The 27,700-nt window shown below is 52.7% G+C and overlaps 1 protein-coding gene across 1 annotated transcript in view; it reads left to right on the top strand.

Moving 5' to 3' along the window:
• Window positions 1-257: 257 nt before the first annotated feature.
• SRC (SRC proto-oncogene, non-receptor tyrosine kinase) overlaps window positions 258-27,700 on the top strand; it is a 51,339-nt gene continuing 23,896 nt past the window's right edge. Inside the window, exons 1-2 of the mRNA XM_049650823.1 lie at window positions 258-465; window positions 18,045-18,115. The gene's annotated coding sequence lies outside the window, so the exon portion shown is untranslated. The remainder of the gene's footprint in view (window positions 466-18,044; window positions 18,116-27,700) is intronic.

The raw sequence follows: 27,700 nt of genomic DNA, 5'->3' as shown, positions 1-27,700 counted from the left end.
ATAGGGTGGGTCGACTGGGGGCAGTTGGGGAGGGCATTCTGGGGTCTCACAGGGCGGGGCGCTCTCACCCGGCGGGGTGGGGGCAGGGTTTCTGTGCCTCCGCCCCCCTGCCCTGCCCCTCCCGGACCCCTGGCTCCAGTGGGTGGGGGACCCGCGTGTGGGTCTCTCCTAGGTCACCGGCGGGGAATCGGTCCCCGCACGCTTCCTCGTTCCTCCTCCTCCCGGCGGCCTGCCGGGCCCCTCCTCCCTGCTCGCGCGCTCCCTCCCTCCTCTTCCCCTCCCCGGGCCGCCGCCTCCTCCTCTCCTCCTCCCTTTCTCTCTCGATCTGTCTCTCCCGGCCCGGAATCCATTCCGGCCTGGGAGCCGGAGCGGCCAAGGCCGCCGTCTGCCCGACCCCCTGGCCGTCCGGCGGTCCGCCCTCCCGTGCGTCTGTCTGCCGGTGCGCCCGCCTGCCGACCGGCCCAGGTGAGCGCCCCCCGCCCGTCCGCGGGCCCCCAGTCCCGGCCGGCATGGGGGAACCCCCGCGCGGGACCACCGTGGCGTTGGGTCGCGGAGTCGCGGGGGCTCCTGTCCACCCCTCCAGCCTCCGCCCCCGGGTCCGAGCCGCGATCACGGAGCGCTGGGCGGGCGCGCGGGGACCTGCCCGGCGCGGCCTTTTGTTGTGATGCCGCGGGGGAGGGGGCTGGGCGGGGGGCTCAGGGGTCCTGTCCGCGCGGGGACCACCGCCGACTCACCCTTCCCCTACGAGCCCCCTGAGAGCGGGAGCCGGGCCGAGCCCCCCAGCCGGGTCTAGGCCAAATCTGAAATCTGAGCCTGTCGGCGCCGCCTCTGGCCGCGGCTGCGGGGCCTGGCGCCCCCGGCCGGGGATGGGAGGTGGAGAGGGGGCGGGCAGGGTGGGCCTGGGGGCGCCAAGCCAGGGGCGCCGGCCCGGGCACCAGGACTTCCCTATACTCCTGGGGCTTTGGGTAGGGCCTGGTGCCGCCGGCCTGGAAGGGACTGGGCCACGCTGTTGGTCCCCGCTACCCCCAGCCCCCCAGCCTCACCCCTGGCAGACCCAGCCGCCTGCCTGCTCAGAAGTTGGCAAAAGTTTTGGGTTTTCTCCACCAGGCCCGGTCCATCTGCCTGCCTGGGCTTCGGTTAGGGGCGGGTTTGAGTCCCAAAAGGGGCCACCACTTGCCCTGCTCTGTGTGGTCAAACAACTGCTTACCTTCTCTGATCTGGGGGTCCTGATCAGTGGCAGGTGGGTCTGGCTGGGACTACTGGGCTGCTGGAGGGTTGGGGGTGAACAGAAAAAGCTCACCTGTGGGGTATCAGTTCCGCCTCTGGGGCCTTTAGGCTGATGGCACAGTGGGCAGAGCAAGTGCATGACCTCAGATGAGGCTTCCTGAGCTTCAGGACCTCTACAACTGGGGCAGTGGTCCCTGGGTCACCTGGGGTGAGTCCAGGCCCAGCCACAGTGCCGCTGAGATCGGGCTTGGTTTCGAGAATAGGCCAGGCTGGTCCTGTCACTGACCCTTTTCTCAGCCTCCTGGCTAGGCAGACGAGACACCAAGGCTTCTTGGCTCACTGGGTGACCCGGGCCAAGGGACTGCCCCTCTGAGTCCCCGCATGGAAGGGGGGCAGCATGTACGTACTTCACCATGCAGGAGCTTGGTGTGTAGTTGGTGCTCCCTAAATGAGCGCTTCGCTGGATGAGTCGCCTAAAATGGGTGGGGGCCGAGGGCGCCGGCCCTAGTGGGGCTCGTCTCCAGAAGAGGATGGATTGGTGTCCGAAAAGCCACTTCATAACCCCTGGAGAAAGAAACAGGTCCCGTACAGTCCTGCCATCTGGCAGCTGTGTGACCCTAAGCAACTCACTGCCTCCTCAGGCCTCAGTTTTGTTGAGTATAAAATCGGCCCAATGGAGAAACTGAGGCTTGGAGAGGGGAAGTGAGTTGGCCAAGCCCACACATCTTGAAGCTGGGTCTACACTTCAGAGACCCCAGCCTGGCCGCCCTTGCACCCCTCCGTTGTTGGGGGAGCAGGGGTTTGCCAGTACGGGACCAGGCACACAACAGTGTCGGAAAAGACTATACTGATGAGTGACTGTGTGGAAGCCACGAGGTCCTTTTGGTGATGTGGTCTTTCCACCCAGGGAAGTGACTTACAGTGTGTCACCTCTCTCAGCTGACTGCCTGCCTAGGCCCTCCTGTGTGGCCCCTGGGCTTTTCCTCCTGAAGGTGTCTCTGCCAGGACTGTCCTCTCCTTCCATGAGCTGCTTATCTGTTCTTGCTCTTGAAGGTTTAGCTTCAGGCCCGCCTCTCCCAGGAAGGCTCCCTGGCTCTGTCCTCCACTGCCCACCTCTTCCTGGAGCATGAATTCTCCCTAGCTCACGCGCAGTGCCTTCTTTTGCTTCTTCCCTGATTGTGACCTGGGAGGGGTGGGGGGATGTCTGTCTCCGCCAAGCTCCAGGAGCCAGGGAGGGGATGGCTCAGTGACCTGCTGACAATCACCCCCCCCCCCCCCCAGCCCCCTGGTCCTCAACTGACCTCATTTTCTCAAACCTGCCTCGATGCAAACATCCATGACCCTGTATGAGCATCTGCTAATAACCAGGAGTTTCAAACTCAGGCTGAGCAGTGTGGTGATGGGGTTAGTAGTGAGAGTTGTAGGAGGCACGAGGAGGCGTCCAGGAGGTGGTGCTGAGGGAGAGCAACAGTTTGCTCCAAGTTAAGGAGAGATAGCGCCCTTCCTCCCCTTCTGTTCAGACACTTCCCAGGGCCCCTGGGGTTGTGGAGAGTAGTCAACTGGGATAAATCCTTGCTGCAGAATTGCAAACAGGGTCCCTGGTCTCCCAGATATTTGAGTCTAGAGGGTGAGCCAAGTATCAAACAAGTTGCCAAATAAATTAATATATAATCACAGATGTGATAAGGGCCCAGAGAGAGAGGCGTGGGGAGCAGAGGAATCTTGAAGGAAACATGTAGGAGTTGGCCAGGCATGGAGCTAGGAGAAGGGCTTGCCAGGCAGAGGGAACTGCATGTGCAAAGGCCCTGAGGTGGGGGAGTGTGTGTTGTTATGGAGAAACAGTGGGAAAACCTCTGAGTCTGGAGCACAGAGAGTTAAGGAGAGTGGGTGAGAGGTGAAATGGGGGTGGGTGTTATCAGCAGGGCTGGACCATATGGGGCTGTGTAGGCTTTGGGGAGGAGTTTGACCTTCATCTTCACACAAGGGGCTAATTCGTGTCCCCTGTGTGAACAGACCCATGTTGGAAGCCAGGGGTACAGAGCTGGCCAAGGCATCTGGTAGAAATAGATCTGTGGGGCTGGACTCCCAAGTATTCTGTGAGGGCCTAGATCAGGAGTCAGGAGGAGGAGGCATTTGAGGCTGGGCTTTGAGAGTGGAGTAGGAGTTCACTGGTAGGAAGACAAGAGAGGGTGGCTGGAGGCTGGGAGTGGGGCAGGGAGCAGGCAGGGGTCAGCTGGAGACCAAAGGTATGATAAGGGCTCAGGAGTCAGGTCTGCGTTCATGTTCTGTCTCCACTTGTTGTGCATCTTTGGGTCATTTACTGTATCTTTCTGAGAGTTATGCTTTCTTTGTCTCGAAAATGGGGACAATAAATATCTTCCTATCTGGTGACAATTAAAGGAGGGCTATATGGCCCCAGTGCCTGGTGCCAGTAGGTACTTAGGAAAGGGGACCTGCCTTGAGTGACGTTACACTGGGTAGGTCGGTGGGCCCAGTGGGTCTGGCCACACCAGCTGTGTCATGAAGGCCTTAAGTGGATGAGCTCACAGAGTCTGAAGGGGCTGGTCTGGGCAGGCATGGCCTAGGAAGGGATATTCACAGACAAGGCCACCCATGTGCTGGGTGATTTGAGTCCTGCTCTGCCCTTGCTGTGTGAGGAGGCTGAACTGGGGAGAGCATTTATTGGGTCTAGCTCGGCCCCACTTTGAGAAAGCCTGCCTTACCTGAGATTGGTCCATTTTCCAGATGTAAATACCAAGACCCAGAGGGGAGAAGCCACTTCCTGCCCAGGTCGTGTGGCCCCCACACCTCTATCTCCCTTGGGTCTCTACAGCCCTTTACTTCCCCTCCACTACCGCCTTATCTCCACGGTAAACCACTCTGGTTTCCACTTAAGCCACTTGGTGGGGGGGAGGGGTACTTCCTTTGGGACACCTCAGTTTCCTCATCGGTGAAGTGGCATAGTATGAGTCATGGCTCCTAGGATGTCCCACAAGGACCAAAATAAAGCATTCAGCACACATTAACTAGATAAATAGAGACGGGGAAGAACCAGATGCTACTCAATTCCTTCCTCGTCTGGCAGCTAACAGCCCCTCCTTGCGAATCAGTTTCTGAAGCTGTGAAATGGGCATGGGGCTTACACTTAGTAAGGCCAAAGGGAGATTGGGATGAGATTGTACCTGCCTTTACCTGGCCATTGGCTCTGCATCACAGTTCTGGAAAGGTAGGCCCAGTACGTGCTTCCTTGTGTTCAAGGCCCCGTTCCCACTGTGTGTCCAAAGGCAAGGCACTTAGCCTCTCTGAGCATCAGCCTCACACACCTCCCTTGTGAAAATGAAATCCACTAATTTCTCCCAGTGACTTGAATCTACTGGATGTTCAGTGACTGTTACGTCTTTCTCCCTTGCCCTCCCTTGTGGGGGCTCAGATATTACCCTCCCCTAGGATGGCCCAGGCCTGCACTGCTGTGCTGAGAAGCATTCTGAGGCCAAGTCTTGGCTTCATGGGAATGAGTGCTGGGGGAGATTAGTAATGTCTGCCATTGGCAGAGGAGTAGAGCATGTTGTACGTGTGCCATGAGTTTGTCATTCCTGATCTATTCTGACCTTCTCTTTTCACAGATGGGGGAATTGAGGCCAGAAAGACCCAGGACATATTATCCAAGCTGGGAGAAAAATGCACATCTCTTGTCTTTTGATCCAGGGCTCTCCCGACTCAGCCAGCCTGCCCCTTCCCACAGGACAGCCTGGGTGGGGAGGAGTTCAGGGACAGATGACTGGGGAGGATCCCAGAGCTGGAAGCAAAACCCCCCATTTCTCCCCCTCCTTGCTATAGGACTTTGAACAAGTGACTCCTCTCTAACCTGGGCCTCAGTTCCTCTCCTCCCCATAGACTAACCAGAGGAGTTCCAGAATAAAATGAGAAGCTAAAGGAGAGGAGAAGCAGATGATCTTGGCCAAGTTCCCTCCTGCCCCGGTCCTCAGTTTCCTCCTCTGTGCAGTGAGAACTTTTCCCTCGCTGAGGCTCTGTGATGGGGATCCTGGCCAGGGAGTTCTCCAAGGCAGGCATGACTGAGTCTTCTTAGCGTGCATGTAGGCTGTTTGAGACTGCGGGAATGAGTCCTGCGAGTCCTCAGACCCACTGGGCTGCGAGGCCAACAGAGATGGACTCCTGGTGCTAGGAGTGGAAGTCAAGTTCGGATGGTGTCAGAAAACTAGGCCTCGGCAGACCTGATTGCCTTCTCCTGGCCTGCCTGGATTTGCTGCCCCGTCTTTCAGTGTATCTGATGTGGATGTCCTCATGTTGTGCCCTCTCCAGCCAGGTCATAGCAAGGTGGCCCGTTCTATCCTTTGCCCCAGCCTGGCGTGGACAGAACTTTTGTTCCTGTTACACAGAAAAGCAAACAGGCTCAGAGGGGCCAAGGGCTGAGGCCACGGTCGTCCAGCACGGTAAAGCGTGAGCCCAGGCTTCTGGCGGCTGGGTGACTTGTAGCATCTGATTCTCACGGAGTGTGCACCCAGCTTTCCTGAAATCTCTCCCAAGGTTTAGGGTTGGTATGTTGCTGGGGGCAGGCGATCCTGACTTTCGGGGCTTCTGGTTCTGGCTGATGGATCTCTACTCAGATCTGGAGTATCGGATCTTGCAGGGAGCCCCCAGCTGCCCGGATTGGCATCTCATGGGTGCTCAATGGATGCTCATGGCATAGAGGGAGTAGAAGTAGCAAGGCTCGTGGAGCCACTTGGTTCTGGGTTCGAATCTTGATTCTGCCGTTTGCTGTGTGGGATTGTGGGACAACAATCGCTTGGAGCCCTAGTTTCCCTGTCTTCGAAACGGGATGACAGGGCCGGTGCCAGCTCTGATAAGGGGGTGTGAGGATCAGATGAGCTAATGTGTGTCTGCTCTGGCACAGAGCCTGCATACAGTAAGTGCTTAATATTTCTGTGATTAGGAAGGTAATCCTCTGATGAGGTGGGAATTCGGGATGGGAATTGTAGGCCAATTGATCAGGGAATCCCTGGGGCTGAGTCTGGGCACCTGAATCTGTGACAGGCTTGTCCTACGGGACGTGGCTGAGGGGATGGTTAACCAGAAACAGACAAGTTTTGTGACTGGGTAGACTGGAAACCACCAGCGCCATGTAGCCTCCCTGAGCCCGGCTCCTGCCTCAGCTGACCTGTGACTTGCCCATCTGTGACGTGTCAAGGCCTCCCAGTGTCCTAATCCCTGGCATTGAAGGCCTCCTCACTGAATGGGTCTCTCTCTGTGAAGGTGACCACTGATGGAGCCGTGGGTGCTTTGCCCCTTTGTCTGCTTGGCCTGAGAGGCAGGAGCTCTTATTGCCCCAGTGGTTTCTGTGGGGAAGGAGCTGTGGCTCAGAGAGAGGCCAGGTGGGCCCGGGCTCCACAGCAAGGGCTCCTGGAGGTGAGCTCTTCCCAGCCCCACCCCGGTCACTCCTACATTTTCCTTTCACTCGGGTGACCCCTTAGTCTTTCTGAACCGTTGGCTGTCTTCCTGTGTGCCCGAGCTGTCCAGCCTCCGTGCCTTGCCTCTGTGGGCCCGCTGCCCAGTGGTCTGCCGTCTCGAAACTTGCCGAGGCGGCTAAGATGCCTCTGCCTCCAGAAAGTTCTTAGTGACCACCCTCTGTCCCCCCACCCGACTCCGTTCTTGCCTCCTCTGCACCCTGCTGCCACTCTCTGCCCTCCCTCATGGCTCTGACACATTCTGCCTTAGACGGCAAGTCATAGGATTCTTTTTTGCCTCTCAGGCAGTAAGGCGATAATCATCACTCCAAGGGTGCCGCACTTTACAGTTTACAAAGCACTTTCCACAGTCACCTTTGAGTACCCCCCAGCATGGCTAGGCAGATGGGGAAACTGAGGCCTCAAGCTCAGGCTCACCCCAGCTGCTCTTTCCACTTGAGCTGACGGGACTGAACCCCGCCCCCACTGCCAAGAACCCCCAATCTCCTGAGGCCAGAACCCCTCTCTCAGAGCCCCAAGAAAGGAATTGGAGGTTCAGAGAGGTGAAGTGACTTGTCTAAGGTCACGTGGCCTGGAAGGCTGGCAGAGCTGAGAAGGGGCGGATTGTGCCCACGTTCCCACAGCTTCTGAGTGGAGAACCAGATGTAACCGTGATCCTGAGGGAAAAGTGACCAGCCCCTGGGGTTCCTTCAAAAGTCATCGGCTCCCTCAGCACATGCTTGAGCCCGTGTTCGGTTGCGAGTGCTTGTCCTCTTCCTCATACCTAGTCCTCACGATGTCTTGCAAGGCAGCAGTTCTGGCCCTGTTTCACCAGAGAGGAAACCGAGTCTCAGACAAGCAGTGACTTGCCCAAGGTCACGCAGTACATGGATTTGGACTCAGGGCCCCATGAACACCGTGGGTCTACCCTGCCTCATCCAGGCTGGGCCCTTCTTTGCCTCCTGTCTGACCCCTGACCCTCCCTCAGCCCCTGCTAGGCATTCCTCTCAGGACAGAGAGGCCAGGAGACTTCTCTGGGGAGCCGCCTGCCTCCAACCCCAGGGCTTCTGCACCTCCAACTGCTGTCACCCACAAGCTCTGTGACTTTGGTGAGTCAGTTCACCTCTCTGTGCTTCGGCTTCCCTACCTGAAAAAATGGGCCTAATGACAGTATCCGCCTTACGGGCTTGTTCTAAGAATCAAGTGAGGTGCCTGATGCCCTCAGCAAAGCCGGCACATAGCACACCCTCAGTAAATGTTAGCCGCTATTTGGTTATAATTCGGATCAACTTGAAGAGGAAAGGATTGACAATCCCATTCTCCAGATAGGAAGACCGAGATCGGAGGAGGGAAGTAGCATCCACCAGGCGACAGGGGGATGTCACAGCTAGAAAGCTCCTGGGGCACATCCCACTTTCCAGACGGGGCAACTGTTTCCTTCTGGGATTCAGTTTTCTCATCTGTGCGGTGGGTTTGTGCGTGTTGTGGGGAGATAGTTCTATCGCATCAAAGTACTGTGGTTCATCCATCAGTAGCCACCCTAGGGAGAGGGGAGAGGGTCTCCTCTTCTATCTGGGCTGGTGGGGCTGTGCCCTGTGCATTTTGTCCCTGAGTTTTGCCAAGTTCTCAAGCTTTGGCCCATCTAGGAGGCTGAACTGGGCCTAGCCCGACCTTCTGGGTGCCCCGTGGCTGCTGACACCCAGGTCCCTCCACATCACCTGTTCCATCTGCCTCCTGTGCTGCGTGCCCTGGGCAAATGGCTTCTCTTATTGAGCCCCAATTTCCTTATCTATGAGATGGGGGCAGGGGTCTTTTCTTCGTTGGGCAGTTGGGAGGACTGGATAAGCTCATTTCCCCCCAAATGCCCGCCTGCGCCAGGCTTATAGGAAGTACCCAGCTAGTGGTTATGGTTATAAGGATGGGCAGGTTTCTGACTGGCAGGAAGGAGGAACAGCATTCCAGGCAGAGGACCCATGTGAGCAAAGTCTCAGAGGTAGGACAGTTTAGGGAGCACCCGGTAGTTAGGTGGGGGTAAGTGGGAGAGGACTACCAACTTCCAGGCTTTGGACTGACCTGAGGCAAGTAGGCAGGGTATCAGTAGTGACTGCGGTGATGTTGACCTTCCTGCCCTCCAAACCGTAGCGTGGCTTTTGGAGGCTTGGGAGCAGCCACCTGTGATCCCCACCCCCATCCCTGCCAGGTGTTCCCGAAGGCCCTGGAACCAGATGAGCCACAGTTCTATTTGGGGACAATTCTGCTGTTCCCGTTTCTCTCCTGTGCCCTAGTTTTAGAAACGACGTGGGTTTGGTTACCAGTTGGCCATTTGCAGAAAGCACCCCCCCCCCCCCCCCCCGCTCCGCCCATACCTTAGATCTGTGGGCAGCGTGGGCAAAACAGGACTCATTATTGCCTTTGGGGGTTGTTCCTGGCCTCTGTCCCTGGATTCTCTGGGCAGGGAGTTAGCAGCTGGACTCTTGATCACCTGCTGCTGGTGTCAGGGCTTGTGCTGGGTGCTGGAAACCCCAAGGGATGTGCTCTGGGAGCAGCCGATGCTCTGGTGGAGCTGGACACAGACATTGATCATTGTCCTACCACAGGGTAGGCACATATGAACTGTGGCAGCCCGTTACAAGGCCAGAAGGGCTTCCTAGAGGAGGTGATACCTGGTCTGAGTCTTAAAGGGTGAGCAGGAGCTCAGGAGGGAAAAAAGAATGGTGAGGGCATGCCAGAGGGAGGGCATGGGCGAAGCTCTGGTGGTGGGAACTCGCCTGGCGTGTGCAGGCATAGGTCATGTACAAGGCAGTTGGAAGGTTGACCAGGCAAGCCCTCAAACCCTTGCCAGGCTTTGCTGAGGTCTCCCGCTGAACGTGTGAAGGGAAGACAAAGAGAAGGGTCAGACTGGGCTCCAGTGCTCCATTACTGTTGCCGAGTGAAGGTAGCTCATGGGGGCTGGGGTTTCAGATAGGGATCGAGAACCCCTATCTGGGGCAGAAGGTGGGAGCCGGTTGGGGCCTTGGAGGGAGCAGGCCAGGAAGGACTTCCTGGAGGAAGTAGTACTGACAGCTTGAACCAGGGCCTGAAGGTGTGATGTGAGCAGCTCCTCTTGTCGGAGCCCTGAGGAGTGCTATTGACGTGAGAGGCGGCTGGTGGCCCTCAGTGGAGAGCCCGAGGGCCTGCTCGGCTGGTGGCTGTCAGTGGAGAGCCCGAGGGCCTGCTCGGGGGTCTACATGCTGTCCTCAGGCATGAGGAGAGACTCCTGGGCAGGACTGACTTGTCAGGCACTGTGGGAGTTCTGTTGGCATCGTGGCTTTGGTGAAGTGGCCCTGGAGAGAAGGTGGGTGCTAGCCAGACAAACGGGATTGATGGGGGAGCAGTGAGGAGGGGGTGGGGGCCTCTGTCCCCTCTCCGCCTCCTCATACATCCTTTCCCTGCAGAAGCCTGCCTGGCAGGAATTGGTGGAGACGTGTTGGGGCCTGGCTGGCCAATTCCCAAGGTGCCTGGGGCATGGACTGGGTGTGGGGCAAGAGCTCTGGGTTCAGGGCCCGACCTCCTTCCCTTGCTGGGTGAACCTTGCCAGGGTAAGGGTCTCCCCACTTGGGTGCAGGGCTAGGCATGGGTGCCCATTTGTACCTCCAGAAAGGCCCCTCCACCCTCTTGAACCCAGAGGGTCTGTGCTCCAGGCAAGGTGAGTTGAGAACCATGACTAAAGATTCTGGTGCCAGATGGGTGTGGGTTTGAAACCCAGCTTCGTTCTCTGCTGCCTGGGAGATCTTGGCCAAGTATCTTTGCCCTTCGGAGCCTCAGTTTCCTCATCTGCAAACATGGAGGTCACCCTAGAGCCTCCCTCCTAGGGCTTAATGAGGTTTCAGGGACCCCAGCCCCTGGGGTCTGGCTTTGGAGCCATTGGCCCAGCTGACCAGGGGTGGTGGGACCTGCTGGGTGGCTGAGGGGTGGCTTCTGGTCTGCCCCAGGCTCAGCCCAGGCACTGAGGACAAAGCCCCTTTGTGGTAGGACAGATGGAGCCTGGGAGCCCCCCTCTTCGGACCGGAGGGCCGCCGCCTGCCCCTCCTCCTCACTCAGTTCCCCGGAGGGAAGGAGCTTCCTCAGACAGAGAAGATGGGAAATGAAAGTCGGGTTGTGCAGGAGGAGAGGCTGGGCTGGCTGCAGCTGCTCAGGCCAGAGCCTGGCTGGTGAGCTTGGGCGGGTCTGCGCCTGCTCTGGGCCATCTTCCCAGGGCCCTGGGCATCCCTGGCAAGTCCCAGGCCCACTGTGTGAGCCCGGTTCACTTATCCGTTCGTCGTCGTCTGTCCGCCCATCCATCCATCCGTCCATCCTTCCATCCACCCATCCATCTATTCAGTAATTACCAGGCATCTACTCCATGCTAGGCCCTAGGCTTTTGGCCAGTGGCCGGACGGTGCCCAAGCATCCCAGCTGTTAACTCTTGAATGTTATACCCACTGCAGCATATTCAGCCATGAGTGAGACAGAAGTGGCCCCTGTCCTCATTAGATGTGTACTCTCACTATGTCATCAGAGCTGCGGTCCACGCTAGGAAGGAGAAGTTGAAGGTCCTCACTCCAGCTGGGGGAGGTCAGAGAGGCCTTCTGTGAGGAGGTACAGCTTTGGAAACAAGACTCAAAGACAGAGCAGAGTTGTCTGGGTGTGTTGCCATTTGAACAGGTGGTTAGGAAAGGCCCCCTGAGCAGGTGATGTGTGAGTAAAGCGCCCGAAGATAGTGAAGGAGCGAGGGGTGTAGCTGTCCAGGGGTGGTGTGCTCTGGGTAGAGGGGGCAGCAGGTGCAAAGCCCAGGGCAGGCGTCTACTGCGTTCTTGGGGTGAGGGGGAGCAGCACACCGAGTGAGAAGGGCAGAATAAATGAAAAGGGGTAGGACTGCTAGAGTGCTCTCTAGGGTTTTGGAAGCCCCTGTGAGGACTTTGTCCTTTGTCGGTTAGGGGCTGTGAAGGCTGTTAAGTAGGAGTGATGGTTCAGACTGACATTTCCGAAAGGCTCTCTGCCCCCAGGTGGCCAGCTTGGAGGAGGAAGCCGGGCCTGAACTAGGGGGTGGCCGTGTGTTTGGATTCAGGATGTGTTTGGAGGTGGGACTGACAGGGCTTGGAACTGAGTTACATGGGGGCGGGAGGAATCATCTTTCCTCTCTTGGGCTGCTGGTGATGAGGGGCCGAGTCCCCACCACAGAGCACTGTGGCTTCTGGTTTATGTTTGTTCCCTCTCCCCAGCCCATCTGGAGGCACGGGGTCCCAGTGGCTTCTTCACCTTGTCCTAAGGACTGGACTAAGCCCTCCAGTTGCCGTGGCTCTGAACAACTGTACGCCTTAGGTGAAACTGGCAGGACCCTACCCGTTTTACAGATGAGAAAACTGAGGCCAAGAGTGGGACCTCCATAGCCTGGGGTACACAGCAGGGCAGGGTTGGAGTTTGGTCTCTCGGGACGGTTTGGGGTCTATGGACCTTGCCTCCCCCCACCACTTCCAGCTAAAAATTTCTGGGTGTACCTGAGATTTTGGTTTTTTTTTCTGCCCTGAACTGTCTTGGAGATATGGAGGCTGCTCAGTGTGACCTCAGGGTCAGGGGTGGGGTCAGGAGCCTAGACTGTCACTTGCCATGTGAGCCGGACCTCAGTTTCCTCTGTTGGGGGCTGGCCCTCACAGCAGCTTTGGGAGGACCAGATAAAACAGTGCATGTCAAGTGCCAAGCCTGATGCCTGGCATACAATACACATTCAGTAATCAGCAGGTATTTTTATTATTGTTTCTGTGGGGAGTAAGGACATGTGTGTAAGTCTGGCCTCCGGCTACGTCCACCCACAGAGCGGGGCTTTGGGGGCAGGGCGGGAGTTGCCAAGTGATGTCTTCTAGATAACTCAGCACCAGGGGATTGAAAGTCCCCGGGATCCATGCCCAACACCACTTGCCACACCGGGAAACCGGCCATGAAACAACTTGGGACAGAGCAGGGTTTTACACCAGGTGGCCTGCCGCCTTGCCCTGCTCCCGCGCCGCCCACTTCCGGGCCTTCTCCTTCCCTCTAGGGCTTCTAGGCTGTGGACAGGTGTAGACAAATCCTAGCGGGAAGGGATCCTGCACTCTACAGGGCAGGTCAGGGCCTGGGGTCTAGAAAGGGGTCCCCTTTCCACCCAAGAAAAAACCCCAGAGCTACAGGGGCTGGAATAGTTCTGTCTCTCTGGGGCTGGGATTAGTGGGCTCTGTGGTCCGCTTAGGCTTTGCCCTCACCGGGCTGCAGGTCCCATCCCCAGCAGCACACCCGCCTCTCTCTGCTGGTGCCGGTACAAGCCTGCGGCGCCTTGCCCCTCCCTGGCCACACTGGCAGAGCCGGTTTGAGGCCTGCCCGCCCCAAGCGTGTTTGCACCACGAACATGGGACCAGACATGTTGTGGCTGCTTTGGCCTGTGGATGGCCCCTGGCTCACTCTTCCCTCACTCCTTGCTCACTCAGCAAACATCCTCTGCTACCTGTTCTGTGCCTGGGCCCGTGCCGGGTGCGGCTTGGGGCCTGGAGTTGTCTCAGACTTGCACACGGCCCTGTGTAAGTCAGGGGGGTCAGAAGCTCTGCCACAGGGACACGCCAGGCAGGGGCAGGAGAGAGCAGTGGTCGGGATATAGGCTGTGGGATTTGACAGACCCAGGGCCGAGGCCTGTACATCTTCATCATATGGGGCCCTGGGTAGGACCCATTCATCCTTCCCTTCCTCCCTCCCTTCCTTCAGCTCTTCCTCCCTTTTTCCCTCCCTCCCTCCCTCCTTGCACTGGAGTTTGTGAAGTCTCAAGGGAGGCAGGTGGTATAGCTTTGGGGAGGTGACAGCATGTGCAAAGTCTGAAGGCTAGGGGGTGATTACAAGTTAAAGGGAGGGTCGGGGGGTAGGGGGGAAAGAGAACGCAGCAGGCCTCGATCCTGTGAGCAGCAGGTAGGAGCTTTGAAGCCATCTTGCTGACTACTGTCCCCAGCCTCAGGCTCAGATGCTCCCTCCCTCAGAGGTCTGCCAGAGGCATCATGTCGTGCATAAGTAAATGGAGGACTGGACTTCCTGAGGTCACACATCGGGGACGGGCCACCTGTGTGTGGGCTTGGAGATTGGAGGAGGGGGAGTGGAACTCAGGGCTGACCGTGTGGCAGGGCCAGGCCACCAGGTGCTCCTGCCCACCAGTGTCACTGGAGGGAGTTCCTGCATGGGTGTGGGTGGGGAGGAGGGGGGGCACTGTGTGTTCCCGGAGCAGAGAGGCAGGGTTGCTGGCAGGGAACAGCGAACACTGTGAGCCCCTGAAGGCAGTGGGCAGAGGCTGCTGGCTGGCGGTTGTCCCCCCAAGCCCATCAGCCATCACCCATCAGCCAGTGGGGGTGGGGCAGCTGGGAGCCCAGGGAGAGATGACCTTGGAGAGGCTTGTTATCTCAGTGGCATGGGGTGGCGGTGGGGTGGGGATGGAAGGTTGGGATCTATCTGCTAAGGAATCCTTGGCATGCCAGGGTCTCTGTTTGGGTGCAGATACTGAGCCCCGAGGTGGGGGTGTGACTTGCCTGAGGTCACACGGTGATTCTGATGGAGGCCTTCCGCTCTCAGCCAGGTGGTACCTGGCTGGGTCCCTGAGACCCGCCTGTATTGGGCCTGGTGCCTTGAGAATCTTCTCTTCAGTCCCAGTGCCCACACCCTCATCCAGGGGCCGGCCCCGCCTCGCCGTATGACCTGGGGCCGGGTGCCCCTCCAGAGTCTCAGCTCTTGGTCTGTGAATGCAGATGTCTCACAAAGCCTCCTTGACACCAGGGCTGTGACCCCCTGGCCTGTGAGCCTGCCCACCTGCTGGCAAAGGCTGCTTGGCCTCGACTCTGGGGTAGAGGCTACAGTAGGGTATAGGGTGGGTGAGACCTTCTAAGCCCGCCGCCCTCACCGGCCCCAGGAGGCTCCAATGGGCAGGAGGACCAGTAGCCCCCTTCCAGTGACCTCCCTCTCAGGCCTTGGTGGAGGGGGATGGTGGGAAGTTGGCGTGGGAAAGATGGAGCCACCCACTGTGTGCTTGTCTTTCCCCCCATTTTGCTGTTGGGGAGACTGAGGCTACATGGTTTACACTGATCTTACACTCCCTTTGGGCCTTCCCAAGCAGTCCCTTCTGCCTGGATCCTACTTCCCCTCCCTCTTTTCACACACTGCCCAGCCTTCAGACCTCAGCTGAGATGTCCCCTCCTCTGGGAAGTCCACCATGGTTTAGGCCCCCTCTTGCCCCTCTAGCCCTCTAGAGTTCGAGATGACTGTGCTTTGCCAGGGTTACTGTGGGATGAAGGCTCAGTAACCTTACTTTGCCCTTCTCTACACCCTCAGGGGCCTGAGAAAACCTTCATGGCCTCTCAGTGTTTCAGGACCTTCTGATCTAGGTTGCTGGATAGATCCTCTCTGGGCCTCCTTCAGACCTCCTCGGGCCTGGGCCAAAGACCAGCAGTGGCCCGGTTAAGCTGGGACCCACACAGTTCAGACCTGTCACTCAGTAACCCCCTGCACATCTGACCTTCCTGCCTCAAAGCCTTTGCACATGCTGTGCCAACCTCCTAGACTGCCCTTCCCTTGCCTGCCTCCTTATTGGTCCAGTGGAGAGAGAATGGGCTTTGGTATCACTCAGATCTGGGTTGGCACCTGGGTCTCCATTTCCTGGCTGGGCAACTTCCTGGAGACTTTATGTTCTCATGTGTGACATGAGTGTGGCCATGGCTCACTTCAGGGCTCTTGGGAGTATTTGAAGGGGTAGCGTGAACCCTAGGTGGGAGGATGTGAGGGGGAAGCGTGTGGCCATCAGCATGCCCCATTCCACCCTGCCAGCCTGCATTGGAGCAGCTGGTGGCATGGAGTTCTGGAGAGGGAGCCGAGGTGGCCCTAGACCCGACCGAGAAGACCCCCGCCATAGGCTCCTTCCCTTTAGGGAGAAGCTCAGAGAGGAAGGGACTTGCCAATCGGCTGCTAAGAGGTGAGATTTTAGTCACACCATTTAATCTGTCTGTGCTTCAGTTAAGAATGACACATAGTAGGTCCTAAGTAAATACTAGCTGTTACTACTGTCATTGTTCATATTCCCCCACTCTGAAGCCAGGGTCCTTTCCATGTTCTGAAACCACTTGTAGAAAAACACCCCCGTATGACAGGTAATTGCTTTGAGAGTGTGAAGGAAAAAAGGAATCAGGTGAAGATCCCAGCCTGGGGGTAGGAGGGAGCTTCTGTTCTAGTGGAGGGGGGGTGGTGCATAGGGGAGACAGGAGAGGAATTCAGCCCCCATCTATGAAATGGGACCGTTGGACTGGCATCCTCGCCGTGCTGCCCCGGCCTCAGCTTCCTCCTCTGGGGACAGGCCAGTGCTTGTGGCACTAGCCCTATGGAGCTGTTGTGAGGAGGGAGGAGGCATCAGTTGGGGACCCAGCCTTGGAGGCTCGGAGGGGTCAGTTGTTCACTCTGTAAGTGGTCCTTGGGCTGTGTGGCCTTAGGTCAGCCACTCTCCCTATCCTGGCTTCCATTTCCCTTTATGGAAAATGACTGGCCAGGGAGCCCTGCTTAGTCCCCGTTATGTGGACTTACCTGCAAGAGTCCAGCTGGGACCAGTGGCCTTGGAGAGAGGGGCTGACAACAGCTCGGGGCCAGGAGAGCCAGGATCCCCAGCTGGCCCTCTTTTGTCTTGGATGGTGTCCTGGGCCCTGACTTGGCTTCTCTGAGCCTTCCTCTGTCCCCTCCTCTAAAAGAGGGGACTGACTGTCCCTGCATAGATGGGGCCTGGTGAGAACCAGAGAGCTAAGCAATAATGGAAACAGTCATGTTCCTAATAGGAAGGGCCCCGTTTATTAAGCATGGCCTGTGTGCTCAGGGCTCTGAGTGGTTAGCTCACTTGCCTGTGCGACTACCTGGGGGTGACCGTGGCATCTCCATGGTACTGAGGGAGTCTTCGGTCAATTTACCCAGAGTCCTCCCATGGGCTGCAGCAGGGCCCCCCCTAACCACGATGCTGTAGCCCACTTGGGTCAGGCAGGTGCCTGCTGGGGCCTTTCTGGTCCCCTCCTTCCAGAGGCAGGACTGATGGCTGCCAGCGGGCTGTTTCCCTCCCCCCCCACCTCCACCCTCCTCCCTCCTCCCTCCTCCCTCCAACATGTTCCCGACACAGCCTCCACCACCCACCCATTCATCCTGCCCCTGATTGGGCCACTGTTATCAGGAGACACTCCTGGACTGGCTGAGAAGAGCTCTCACCTTGCCCTTCTGAGGGGGGTTGTGACTGCTGATCTAGGCCCTGCTGGTGGCTCCCTTGGGGGGTGGGCCCTGGGACAGGAGGCTGCAGAGCCTAGACAGTTCAAGTCTACTTGCTGATGCTGTCTCTTATGAGCGCTGTGACCTTAGGCAAGCAACTTGACCTCTCTGTGCCTCAGTTTTCTCCTCTGCAAAACGGAGCTGACCATACAGGGCCGCAGTAGGTTCATCTGGACTCATGCATGTGGTGTCCTACTTAGCCTGGTGCCCGAGACGTATAGGAGTCTCTCTGCCCATTAACAAGCTGTTGCTAGCATTGGAGAATCAATTGTCCCTCCTTTTTTGTGGGGCCCCCAGTTTGGATGGCACTCTGTCTCCCTTCTGATGAGTGCACGTCAGGAGGGCCCCGCGGGCATTTTCTTCTTCAGGCCTGTGGGACGAGTGAGAGGGCAGAGCTGAGAGGCTCTTTTCAGAAGTTGAGAATGTGCTGTGTGATCTTGGGCAGCCCCTATCCCTCTCTAAGCCTCCTTTTCTTGGTCTGTTCTCTTGAGCAGTTGGATGTGGGTGAGGCTCTGCCTCAGCCCCTTCTTGTCCCCATCACTGTACTCTCTATAATTCCTCCTTTGGCTGGTCTAGCTACCTGGCTTTTGTCTTTCACTCTTCAGTGCCTGGCGCATAGCAGGTGCTCAGCTAAGTTTTGTTGAAGAAGCCAACCAATGCACGACGATTGAGTGAATACCCAGGGCTCTCCTATTTCCAGGTCTTTGTGTGAATGGCTCCCTTTGCCAGGAACACCGGCCCTAGTCATCTCTGCTTGTAGAATTCCTCATCCTTGAAGTCCCTTCTCAGATGCTGCCTCTCCCGGCTTCTCCCAGTCAGAGAGGGTTGCTGGTGCTCTGCACACTTGATCTGAGGCTCTCTGCTCAGAGATGTGGATGGAGACCTGTTATCATCCAACTCGTGTACATAGTAACGTATTCATAAACAACAAGGACCACGCGCTGACGAGGCACCAGGCACAGGGGGGAGCCTTGCGCAAGGATTGTCTTATTTCATCCTCCACAACAACCTTGAAGGTAGACATTATTATAATCCCTCCCTTTGCAGATCACAGAAGCTCAGAGAAGTGAAGTGACTTTCCCAGCTATGAGAGAGAGCGCACCAGGATTTGAAACCAGGTAAGACTGTGTTTTTTCTTAAAAACAAAAGGAAAACCATTAACACACATAGCAAAAAATAATTCAAACAGTCCAAAGGAAGACAGGGTAAAGCCTCTCTTTGCAGCCACATCTCCTTGCCCAAGGCAGGCACTGGGAGGGGTTTCTGGCGTGTCCTTTTAGGGAGAGGCAGACGTATACAAGCATGTATGTTAGAAAACAAACACAAACACATTGTAACATGTGGTATGTCCTGTTCCACACCTGTTTTTTCTTCACGTGTACCTTGAGGATCATTTGTGCTACTGCTTTCTTTTTCATGGTTGAATGGTGTTCTAGTATGCGCTGTGTGGATGGAGACTGTGCTTTACTTCATTGGCGAAGAATATTTTGGTTGTTTCCAGCCTTTTGCTTATTGTAGACAGTTCTGCAATGAATATCCTCCATCATACACTTCATATTCATGTGCGAGGGTTCCTCTGGGATTAATCCCAAACTGCAGGGTCGGGGAGCATGCGTGGTTGCAATTTTGATGGAGATTGCCAGAGGTTATGATCATGCACCCTCACACCGCATCCTCTGACCCCCCCACCAGTGTGGGTTGCTATAATTTCAGGGTCTTGGCCAATCCGACAGTTGAACAGTGGCCTCTGCTAGTGTTTGTTTGCTTTTTTTTTTTTTTAATATCACAGCTTTATTGAGATATAATTCACAGACCAAACAATTCACCCATTTAAAATGTGCAATTTAATGGCTTTTAGTATATTCACAGAGTTGTGTAACTATTACCACAATGAATTTAGAACTTTTTTCATTTTTCTTGTTTTAAAGTTTATTTATTCATTTTTGAGAGAGAGAGAGAGAGAGAGAGAGAGAGAGAGAGAGGATCCCAAGCAGGCTCTGCACTGGCAGGGCTCAAACTCATGAAGCGTGAGATCATGATCTGAACTGAAACCAAGAATTAGACCCTTAACTGACTGAGCCACCCAGGTGCCCCTAGAACATTTTTATTACCCCAGAAAGAAACTGTGTGCCCATTAGTCACTCCCCACTCTCCTCAAACGTTTCTCCCCTAGCCCCAGACAACAACAAATCTTCCTGTTTCTATAGACTTGCCTAGTCTAGACCTTTTATATAAATGGAATCATACAATACATGGTCTTCTATGCCTGGCTTCTTTCACTTAGCATCATGTCTTCAAGATTCTTCCATGTTATAACATGTTATCAGGACTTCATTCCTTTTTCTTGCCAAATAATACTCCATTGTCTGCATCTCCTTCATGATTAATGATATCGAGCATCTTTTCATGCAGTTATTGGCCATTTGTAGATCTTCTTTGGAGAAATATCCGTTCAAATCCTTTGCCCATTTTTTAATTGGATTGTTTGTCTTTTTGTTGTTGAGTTATACAAGTTCTCTATATATTCTAGATGCAGATCTCTTATCATATATATGGTTTGCAAATATTTTTCCCATTCTGTGAATTCTTTTTATCTCCTTGATGGTGTCTTTTGGACACAGAGGTTTTAAATTTTGATGATGTCCAGTTTATCCATTTTTTCTTTTGTTGCTTCTGCCCTGGGTGTCATATCTAAGAAACCAAAATCATAAAATTTATACCTGTATTTTCTTATAAGAATGTTTTCAGTTTTACCTTTCATATTTAGGTTTGCAATCCATTTTTAATTTTTTTAATTAAAAAAAATTTTTTTAATGTTTATTTATTTTTGAGATGGTGGGGGGGGGTGGGTAGGGGCAGAGAGAGAGGGAGACACAAAATCCAAAGCAGGCTCCAGGCTCTGAGCTTGCACAGAGCCCAACACAGGGCTCGAACCCATGAACCATGAGATCATCACCCGAGCTGAAGTCTGGCATTTAACTAACTGAGCCACCCAGGCCCGCCTCGTGATCCATTTTGAATTGATTTTTAGTGTAGGGTCTGAGGAAGGTGTCCAGTTTCCTTCTTTTGCATGTGTCTGTCCAGTTTTTCCTGTAACATTTGTTGAAAAGACTGTTTTATCTCCATTGTGTGGTGTTGGCATATGCTTGTCAAAACTCCTTTGACTGTAAATGTGAGGGTTTATTTCTGTCCCTCAATTCAATCCCATTGATGTATACATCTGTCCTTATGCCGGTACCATGGTGTCTTTTTAGAAAAAAAAATTTCTTTTAAGTAATCTCTACCTCCAATGTGGGGCTTGAACTCACCATCCTGAGATCCAGAGTCCCATGTTGTACTGAGTAAGCCAGCCAGGGGCCCCATGGTGTCTTGATTACTGGAGTTTTTCCACAAGCTCTGAAATTAAAATGAATGAGCCCTCAAGCTTTGTTTTTCTTTTTCAAGATTGCTTTGGCTATTCTGGGTCCCTTGACTTTCCATATGAATTTTAGGACCAATTTGTCAATTTTTGCAAAGAAGATAGCTGGGATTTTGATAGGGATTACGTTGACTCTGTAGATCAGTTTGGGGAATACTACCATTTTAGCAATGTTTAGTCTTCCAATCCATGAACATGGGATGTCTTTCCATTTATTTAGATTTTCCTTAATTTCTTTCAATAATTTTTGAATTTTGCACTTCTTTGGCTATTCCTATTCCTAAATATTCTTTTGATATTGTAAATTGTTTTCTTAATTTTCTTTTTGGACTATTCATTAGCGTATAAAAATAGAATTTATTTTTTATATATTGATCTTGTACTTTGCAACCTCGGTGAATTTGTTTATTAATTCTGATCATTTTTTAGTGGAATCCTTAGGAATTTCTGTATACAAGATCATATCATCTGCAAACAGGGTGAGCTTTACTTTTTCCTTTCCAATCTGGATGCCTTTTATTTCAGCTTCTTCTCGACTGCCCTTGTTGGAACTTCCAGTGCAATGTTAAAGAGAAGTTGTAAGAGTGGACATCCTTATCTCATTCCTGATCAGTACTCAACACCATTAAGTATGATGTTGAATATGAATTTTTCATAGGTGCCCTTTATCAGATTCCCTTCCAGGGAATTTGTTGAGGTTTTTGTCATGAAAGGGTGTTGGATTTTGTCAAATGCCTTTCCTGCATCTATTGAGGTTATGGTGTGGTTTTTGTCCTTTATTCTATTGGTATGGTGTGTTACATTAGTCGATTTTCAGGAAGTTAAACCAGTCTCGTATTCTTGGAGTAAATCTCACTTGGTCATGATGTATAATTCTTTTTATATGTTGTCGAATCCAGTTTGCTAGTATTTTATTAAAGATTTTTGTATCTTATATTCATAAGATATAGCAGTCTGTAGATTTCTCCTTTTTTGGTTTTTAATGATGTCTTTGTCTGGTTTTGGTATTAGGGTAATATTGGCTTCATAGAATGAGTTGGGTGGTGTTCCTAGCGAATCCTTGGTATTAATTCTTCTTTAAATGTTTGATAGAATTCACCAGTGAAGCCAACTGGGTCTGGGTCTGTATTTGTGAGAAGTTTTTAAATTACTAATTTAATCTCTTTTTCCTAGTTTTAGCTTTATTCCAATTTTCTATTGATTAGTTTTAGTTTTTTTTAAGGAGTTTGTCAATTTCATCCAAGTTATGTTATTTGTTGGAATAGCACTATTCATAGCTTCCCCTTATAACCTTGCTTTATTTCTATAAGGTCTGTAGTAGTATCCTCTCTTTCATTCCTGTTTTTAGTCATTTGAGTCTTCTCTCTGATTTTCTTGTTCAGTCTAGCTAAAGGTTTGTCAATTTTGTCAATCTTTTCAAAGAACCAACTTTTGGTTTTGTTGATTTTCTCTGTTGTTTTTATTTTCTATGCCATTAATTTCTGCCCTAATCTTTATTTCCTTTCTTTTACTTGCTTTAGGGTTTGTTTGCTTTTCTTTTCTGTTGTGTTAAGGTGGAAGGTTAGGTTATTGGCTTGAGATTTTCCGTCTTTTTTTTTTTTTTAATTTGAGAGAGAGAGAGAGAGAAAGAACACAAGCAGGAGAGAGGGGCAAAGGGAGAGAGAGAGAGAAAGAGAGAGAGAGAGAAAGAGTCTTAAACAGGCTCCATGCTGATGTGGGGCTTGATCCCATGACCCTGGGATCATGACCTGAGCCAAAATCAAGAATTGGATGCTCAACTCACTGAGCCACCCAGACATCCCTTTCCTCTTTTTAATTTATTTTTTTCTTCTTTTTAAAAAAAAAAATTTTTTTTTAAACGTTTTTATTCATTTTTGAGACAGAGAGAGACAGAGCATGAATGGGGGAGGGTCAGAGAGAGGGAGACACAGAATCCGAAACAGGCTCTGGGCTCTGAGCTGTCAGCACAGGGGCCCGATGCGGGGCTCGAACTCACGGACCGCGAGATCGTGACCTGAGCCGAAGTCGGCACTCAACCGACTGAGCCACCCAGGCGCCCCTCTTCTTTTTTAATATAGGTATTCATACTTACAAATCTCCCTTCAAGTTCTACTTTATTGCATCCCATACATTTTGATATGTGGTGTCATCATGTTTATTCACCTCAAAGTATTTTCTATTGTTTTGATGATTTCTTTGACTCATTGGTTACTGAGGAAGGTATTAATTTTTACATATTTGTATTTCTGTTACTGATTTCTTAATTCATTCTATTGTGAAGGGAAACGTAGTTTGTATGATTTCACTCCTTTTAAATTTATTGAGGCTTAGAATATGGTCTGTCCCAGAGAATGTTCTGTGCACTTGAGAAGAATGTATATTCTGCTGTGGTCAGGGAGCTTGTGTAGTTTTAATTTGCATTAATATATATATATTTTTAAAAAGTTTATTTGTTTATTTTGAGAGAGAGAGAGAGAGAGAGAAATTTAGAGTGTGAGCAGGGGAGGAGCAGAGAGAGAGGAAGACAGAGAATCCTAGGCAGGCTCTGTGCTGACAGTGTGGAGCCTGACATGGGGCTCAAACCCACAAAGCATGAGATCATGACCTGAGCTGAAATCAAGAGTCAGATGCTCAACTGACTGAGCCACACAGGCGTCCCTGATTTACATTTCTCTTATAAATGAGGCTGAACATCTTGTCATATGTTGAAGAGCTGTTTGGCTTGCTGTAAACTATCTGGTTATTTTGCTTATTTTGTGGGAGCTCATTATATATTAAGGGGTAAACCCTTGTCTATCATATGAGTTGCAAATATTTTTCTTAGTGTTATTTGCCTTTTGAATTTGTTTATGATATTTATTGAGCCATGCAGACATTGTAGGTTTTTATGTAGATAGATTTATCATTTTTTTTAATGTTTACTTGTTTTTGAGAGAGAGAGAGTGAGAGCACACGTAAGTGGGGGAGGGGCAGAGAGAGAGGGAGACACTGAATCCGAAGCAGGCTCCAGGCTCTGAGCTGTCAGCACAGAACCCGACATAGGGCTCGAACCCGTGCACTTGTGACGTCCTGACCTGAGGTGAAGTCAGATGCTTAACCTACTGAGCCACCCAGGTGCCCTGATAGATTTATCATTTTAAAAATGACTTTTAGGTTTGGGGTCTCTGGGTCGCGCAGTTTGTTGAGCGGCCGACTCTTGATCTTGGCTCAGGTCATGATCTCATGGTTTGTGAGTTAAAGCCCCGTATCAGGCTTTGTATCAGTGGTGCAGAGCCTGCTTGGAATTCTCTCTCTCTCTCTCTCTCTCTCTCTCTCTCTCTCTCTCTCTTTCTCCCTCCCCCTCCGTCCCTCCCTCCTTCTGTCTCTCTCTGCCTGTCTCCGACTTGTGCTGTCTCTCTCTCTCTCTCAAAATAAATAAATAAACTTAAAAAAATGATTTTTAGGTTTTGTGCCATGTTAAGAAATGTTTTTCTCGTTCTGAGATTAGAAAATTTATTCTCTGCTTTCCGTTTGAGAGATTCATGGTTTTATTTTGTGTGGTTTAAATCTGATTGATCTGGGATTTATAGGCATATGGAGTAGGTTCGAAATCTGACTTTAATTTGTTTCCTGACGGCAGGTCATTGATCTCAGCTCTATCTTAAAAATAATCTACCTTTTTTTATATGGGCGTGAAATGCCACCTTTGTTATGTGTTAAATCCCTGTATGTTTGGGAACAATTTTTGGACCCTCTATTCTGTTCCATTGATTTGTTTGTTTTTGTGCTGATATCATACAGTTTAAAAAAAAATTTTTTTTAGTGTTTATTTATTTTTGAGAGAGACAGAGAGAGAGTGCAAGCTAGGGAGGGGCAGAGAGAGAGGGAGACACAGAATCCGAAGCAGGCTCCAGGCTCTGAGCTGTCAGCACACAGCCCGATGTGGGGCTCGATCTCACAAACTGTGAGTTCATGACCTGAGCCGAGATCAAGAGTTGGATGCCTAACAACTGAGCCACCCAGGCACCCTGATTTTATTTTCTGATCGCTGTTGGCATATGGATACATTGTGGATTTGGAGGTATTAGCTTTTAATTTCCTTCCACTGAATTTGCTTTTTGTTTAGTGGTTTTGCAGCAGATTCTCTTGGATTTCCCAGATCTGCACGGGTAACATCTGCAAATGATGATACTTGTCTTCTCTTTTCTAATTCCCCTTTATTACTTCCCTTTCTTGTTCTTAGCTCATTGGATTGGCAAGGATCTCAGAGCAAGGTTAACTCGTGGACACACTTGTCTTTTCTGGACTCTTTCCCCGCGAAGTGGCTTTTCTAGGCCTGGGGTCCTAAGGAACTCCGCCAGACAATCCCTCTAGGGCCGTGCACAGAGCTTGGCACGTAGTAGGAATCTGGGAAGCCTTTGCCTCATTGGAGGAATGATTACAAAAGACAGCAAGGATCTAAAAAAGGTTTTCCGCAGTAATGATGATGGTAGCTGGTGTTTATTGAGCACTTCCTATCTGCGAGGCACTATTAAGTATTACCTCATGTTTTCTCACAACGAGGCTAGCTGTGTGGGAACAATTGTGCGGATTCCCATTTTTGAGAAGGGGTAGACTGAGACCCCCTTGAGGCTGCATGACTAGGACGCGGCAAGGCGGCATCTGAACCTGGCGCTCTGGCTCCAGGCTTATATTTTTGTGATGCTTCTGCTTCCCAGGAGCGTCCAGAGTTATGGACGATGATATCAGAGGTTGGCCTCTGACCCCTGTGTTGCCTCTGTGTCAGGGAGGCGGAGGTGGTGGAGTGGTAGGTGCGCCTGGGGCGGTGAGGGCTGCCCGCACAGCACGCCGTACATCACTCTCCTGGACCTCGAGCACGCCAACCCCGGTGCCCTCACTTGCTGCATGGCCTCGGGCAAGGTTTAGCTTCTTTGAACCTTGGTTTTGCCTGTCAAGTGGGCACCGTTGGAGCCCCTACTTCACTGTGCTGTCAGGACAACGGGGCATCCGCTGCCTGTAAAGTTCCCAGCGCTGTGTGTGGCATTCAAGGCCTGGCCACCTGACTGCCGCCTCCTCTCGCATTGTTCCTCTCATCCCCGGTAATGATAATAACGACAGCGAACAACATCGGGTGCTGTTTGTTGAGCATTTATTCTGCGCCTGGCACATGGACTCTCTCTTTAATTCTCAGATGTTAGGCTTATTATTATCCCCACTTTAAAGAAACTGAGGGGCGATGTGACTTGCCCAAGAAGATGTGGCTAGTAAGTAGTAGAGGCAGGATTTGAACCCAGGCCCGACTGGATTCCTCACTCTCAACTCCTAATCCCCTGGCCTCCTTTTGCCCTGACAATAGTGGAGGTGACGCTCTTCAGAGTAGGGAATGAAGGGGTGGGTATGCCGTGACCGGACCACAGTTTATTCCCCAGCCTCTTCTGGATGTTGTAAACATCTGTGTGCCTGGGGAGGGGCGAGGGGGGAGAGTGTGGTGCCCTCCAGCAGGGGGGCCATGGGAGAGAGGATTCGGCTTCATCCAGAGGGGAGTGGTGGGAAACTCTTCAGTGTTGTTGTTTTTTTTTTAAGTCTCATTAAAAGACAGTTTTTGACAAGGTAATTTCTAAATGTCAAGTGATACAGCAGATATGTACAGTAAAAAAGGGATTTTCCCCTCCCCATCCCACATCTTTTGGACGAAACACTGTGAAGAATTTGGAATCCTTCCAGAACTTTCTCTACAGCTCTATAGCACGTGCTCTCATAGACACACTTACGCACATGCTAGTTTCCTTCACAGAAATCATTGCACATACGTGTGCTATGTGTGCGTGGTGAGCACAGGCTCATTTACTCTTCCCGCTAACCCCACGACTTCGGTAGCATTATTGTCCTCATTTTCCAACTGTGGAAACTGAGGTCGCGAGAGGCCCAGAGGACGTTCTGTGCTGGCAGCTTCCTCTCTTCACAGCGTATCTCCTCAGGCCACACTGAGCTCTCGTTCTGTTTGATCAGCTGCACGGCTGTCCACTCCACGAACAGACCATCGTTTCTTTATCCAGCCCCTCTCTCACGAGCATGTAGGTCATTTCCGGTTTTCCACGGAGAGTGCTAAGCAGAGGAGGCCCCCGCTGTCTGTGCGGTTTACAGGGACGCCTCTGGCTACAGGGAGGAGGGTGCAAGGAGGGCCAGACTCCTGCATCCAGGCCCAGGCAGACGGGTGCCTGGCTGAGGGAATGGAGAGAGGGTTGGGGGAGGCATACATTTGAGGAAGATTTGGGGAGGTGGGAGAGCCAGAGCGGAGACAGTGACAGGTGACACGGGGCTGGGGCTACAGCCTTGAGGGGAGACGCCAAGTCAGTCCGGGGCCCCTGGGGCACGAAAGGCTGGGGCGGAGCGGGGCAAGCATTGCAGGCCTGCTTCCCGGCACCTCCCATGCACAAGCCCTCAGTCTGGAGACTGTGGTCAGGAGGCTGAGGTTAGGAGCGGCTCCCCAGAGGAAAGGGGCCTCCTTCCTCTGGGAACCTCAGGCACCCCCCAGTATGGAGGCCTCGCCACTTCCCCTTGGCCCCACAAGGGTCTATCTGTATCTCAGAGTGTGCAAGTGGCGGAAGAGATGTGGGGTTGGCTCCTCTCGAATGGGCAACTCATGGTGACTTGGCGTTTGGGCCCCAGAACCAAAAGGCCCTGAGACAGCATCCTGCCTCAAGAAAGGAGCCCCGGGGTCTGGGAGGGTGGTGTCTCCTGAGGTCACATAGCCCCTGGCAGCAGCCCTGCAGGGGACTAGACCCCACCCTAAATGTGCCTGTCCTTCCTTGAGCACATTCTGCTTTGTTGAAGCCAGAAACCTCTGGCTTTCTCTGGGAAGGGAGCTGCCTTATCTGCTCGTGCCCCATCCACCAAGGGCATCTGACTATTCCACGTGAGAGAGGTCCCGAGGGCAAGGAGGTGGGGCCACGAGTTCCCCCAGTAGACCCCATGAGCAAGCCCCTGATTCCTGCCTGTCCAGTGTGGTTCCCTGTCCCCTTTCCCCCTCGCCGTGTGACCTCAGATAAGTTCCTCAATCTCTCTGTGCCTCAGTTTCTTCCTCGGTAAAATAGGAAAACTATTAGTATCTGCCTTCTAGATTATCATGAGGATTTCATGAATGAGTATTTGCAAACTGTTTGGAGCAGGGCCTAAGGTCCAGGCCCTGGGAGTTTTTGAATATCCGGGAACGATACTTGGTCTCCACAACATGACATGACAGGAACAAAGCAGGATGCAAACCATGTCTATGCTCATTTAGTCTTTTGTCTGTTCTGCACATATT

Source organism: Panthera uncia (assembly GCF_023721935.1).
Source record: "Panthera uncia isolate 11264 chromosome A3 unlocalized genomic scaffold, Puncia_PCG_1.0 HiC_scaffold_11, whole genome shotgun sequence".
NCBI lineage: Eukaryota > Metazoa > Chordata > Mammalia > Carnivora > Felidae > Panthera > Panthera uncia.
Note: the sequence above shows the minus strand (reverse complement) of the source record. Positions and strands in the feature narration are given on the sequence as shown.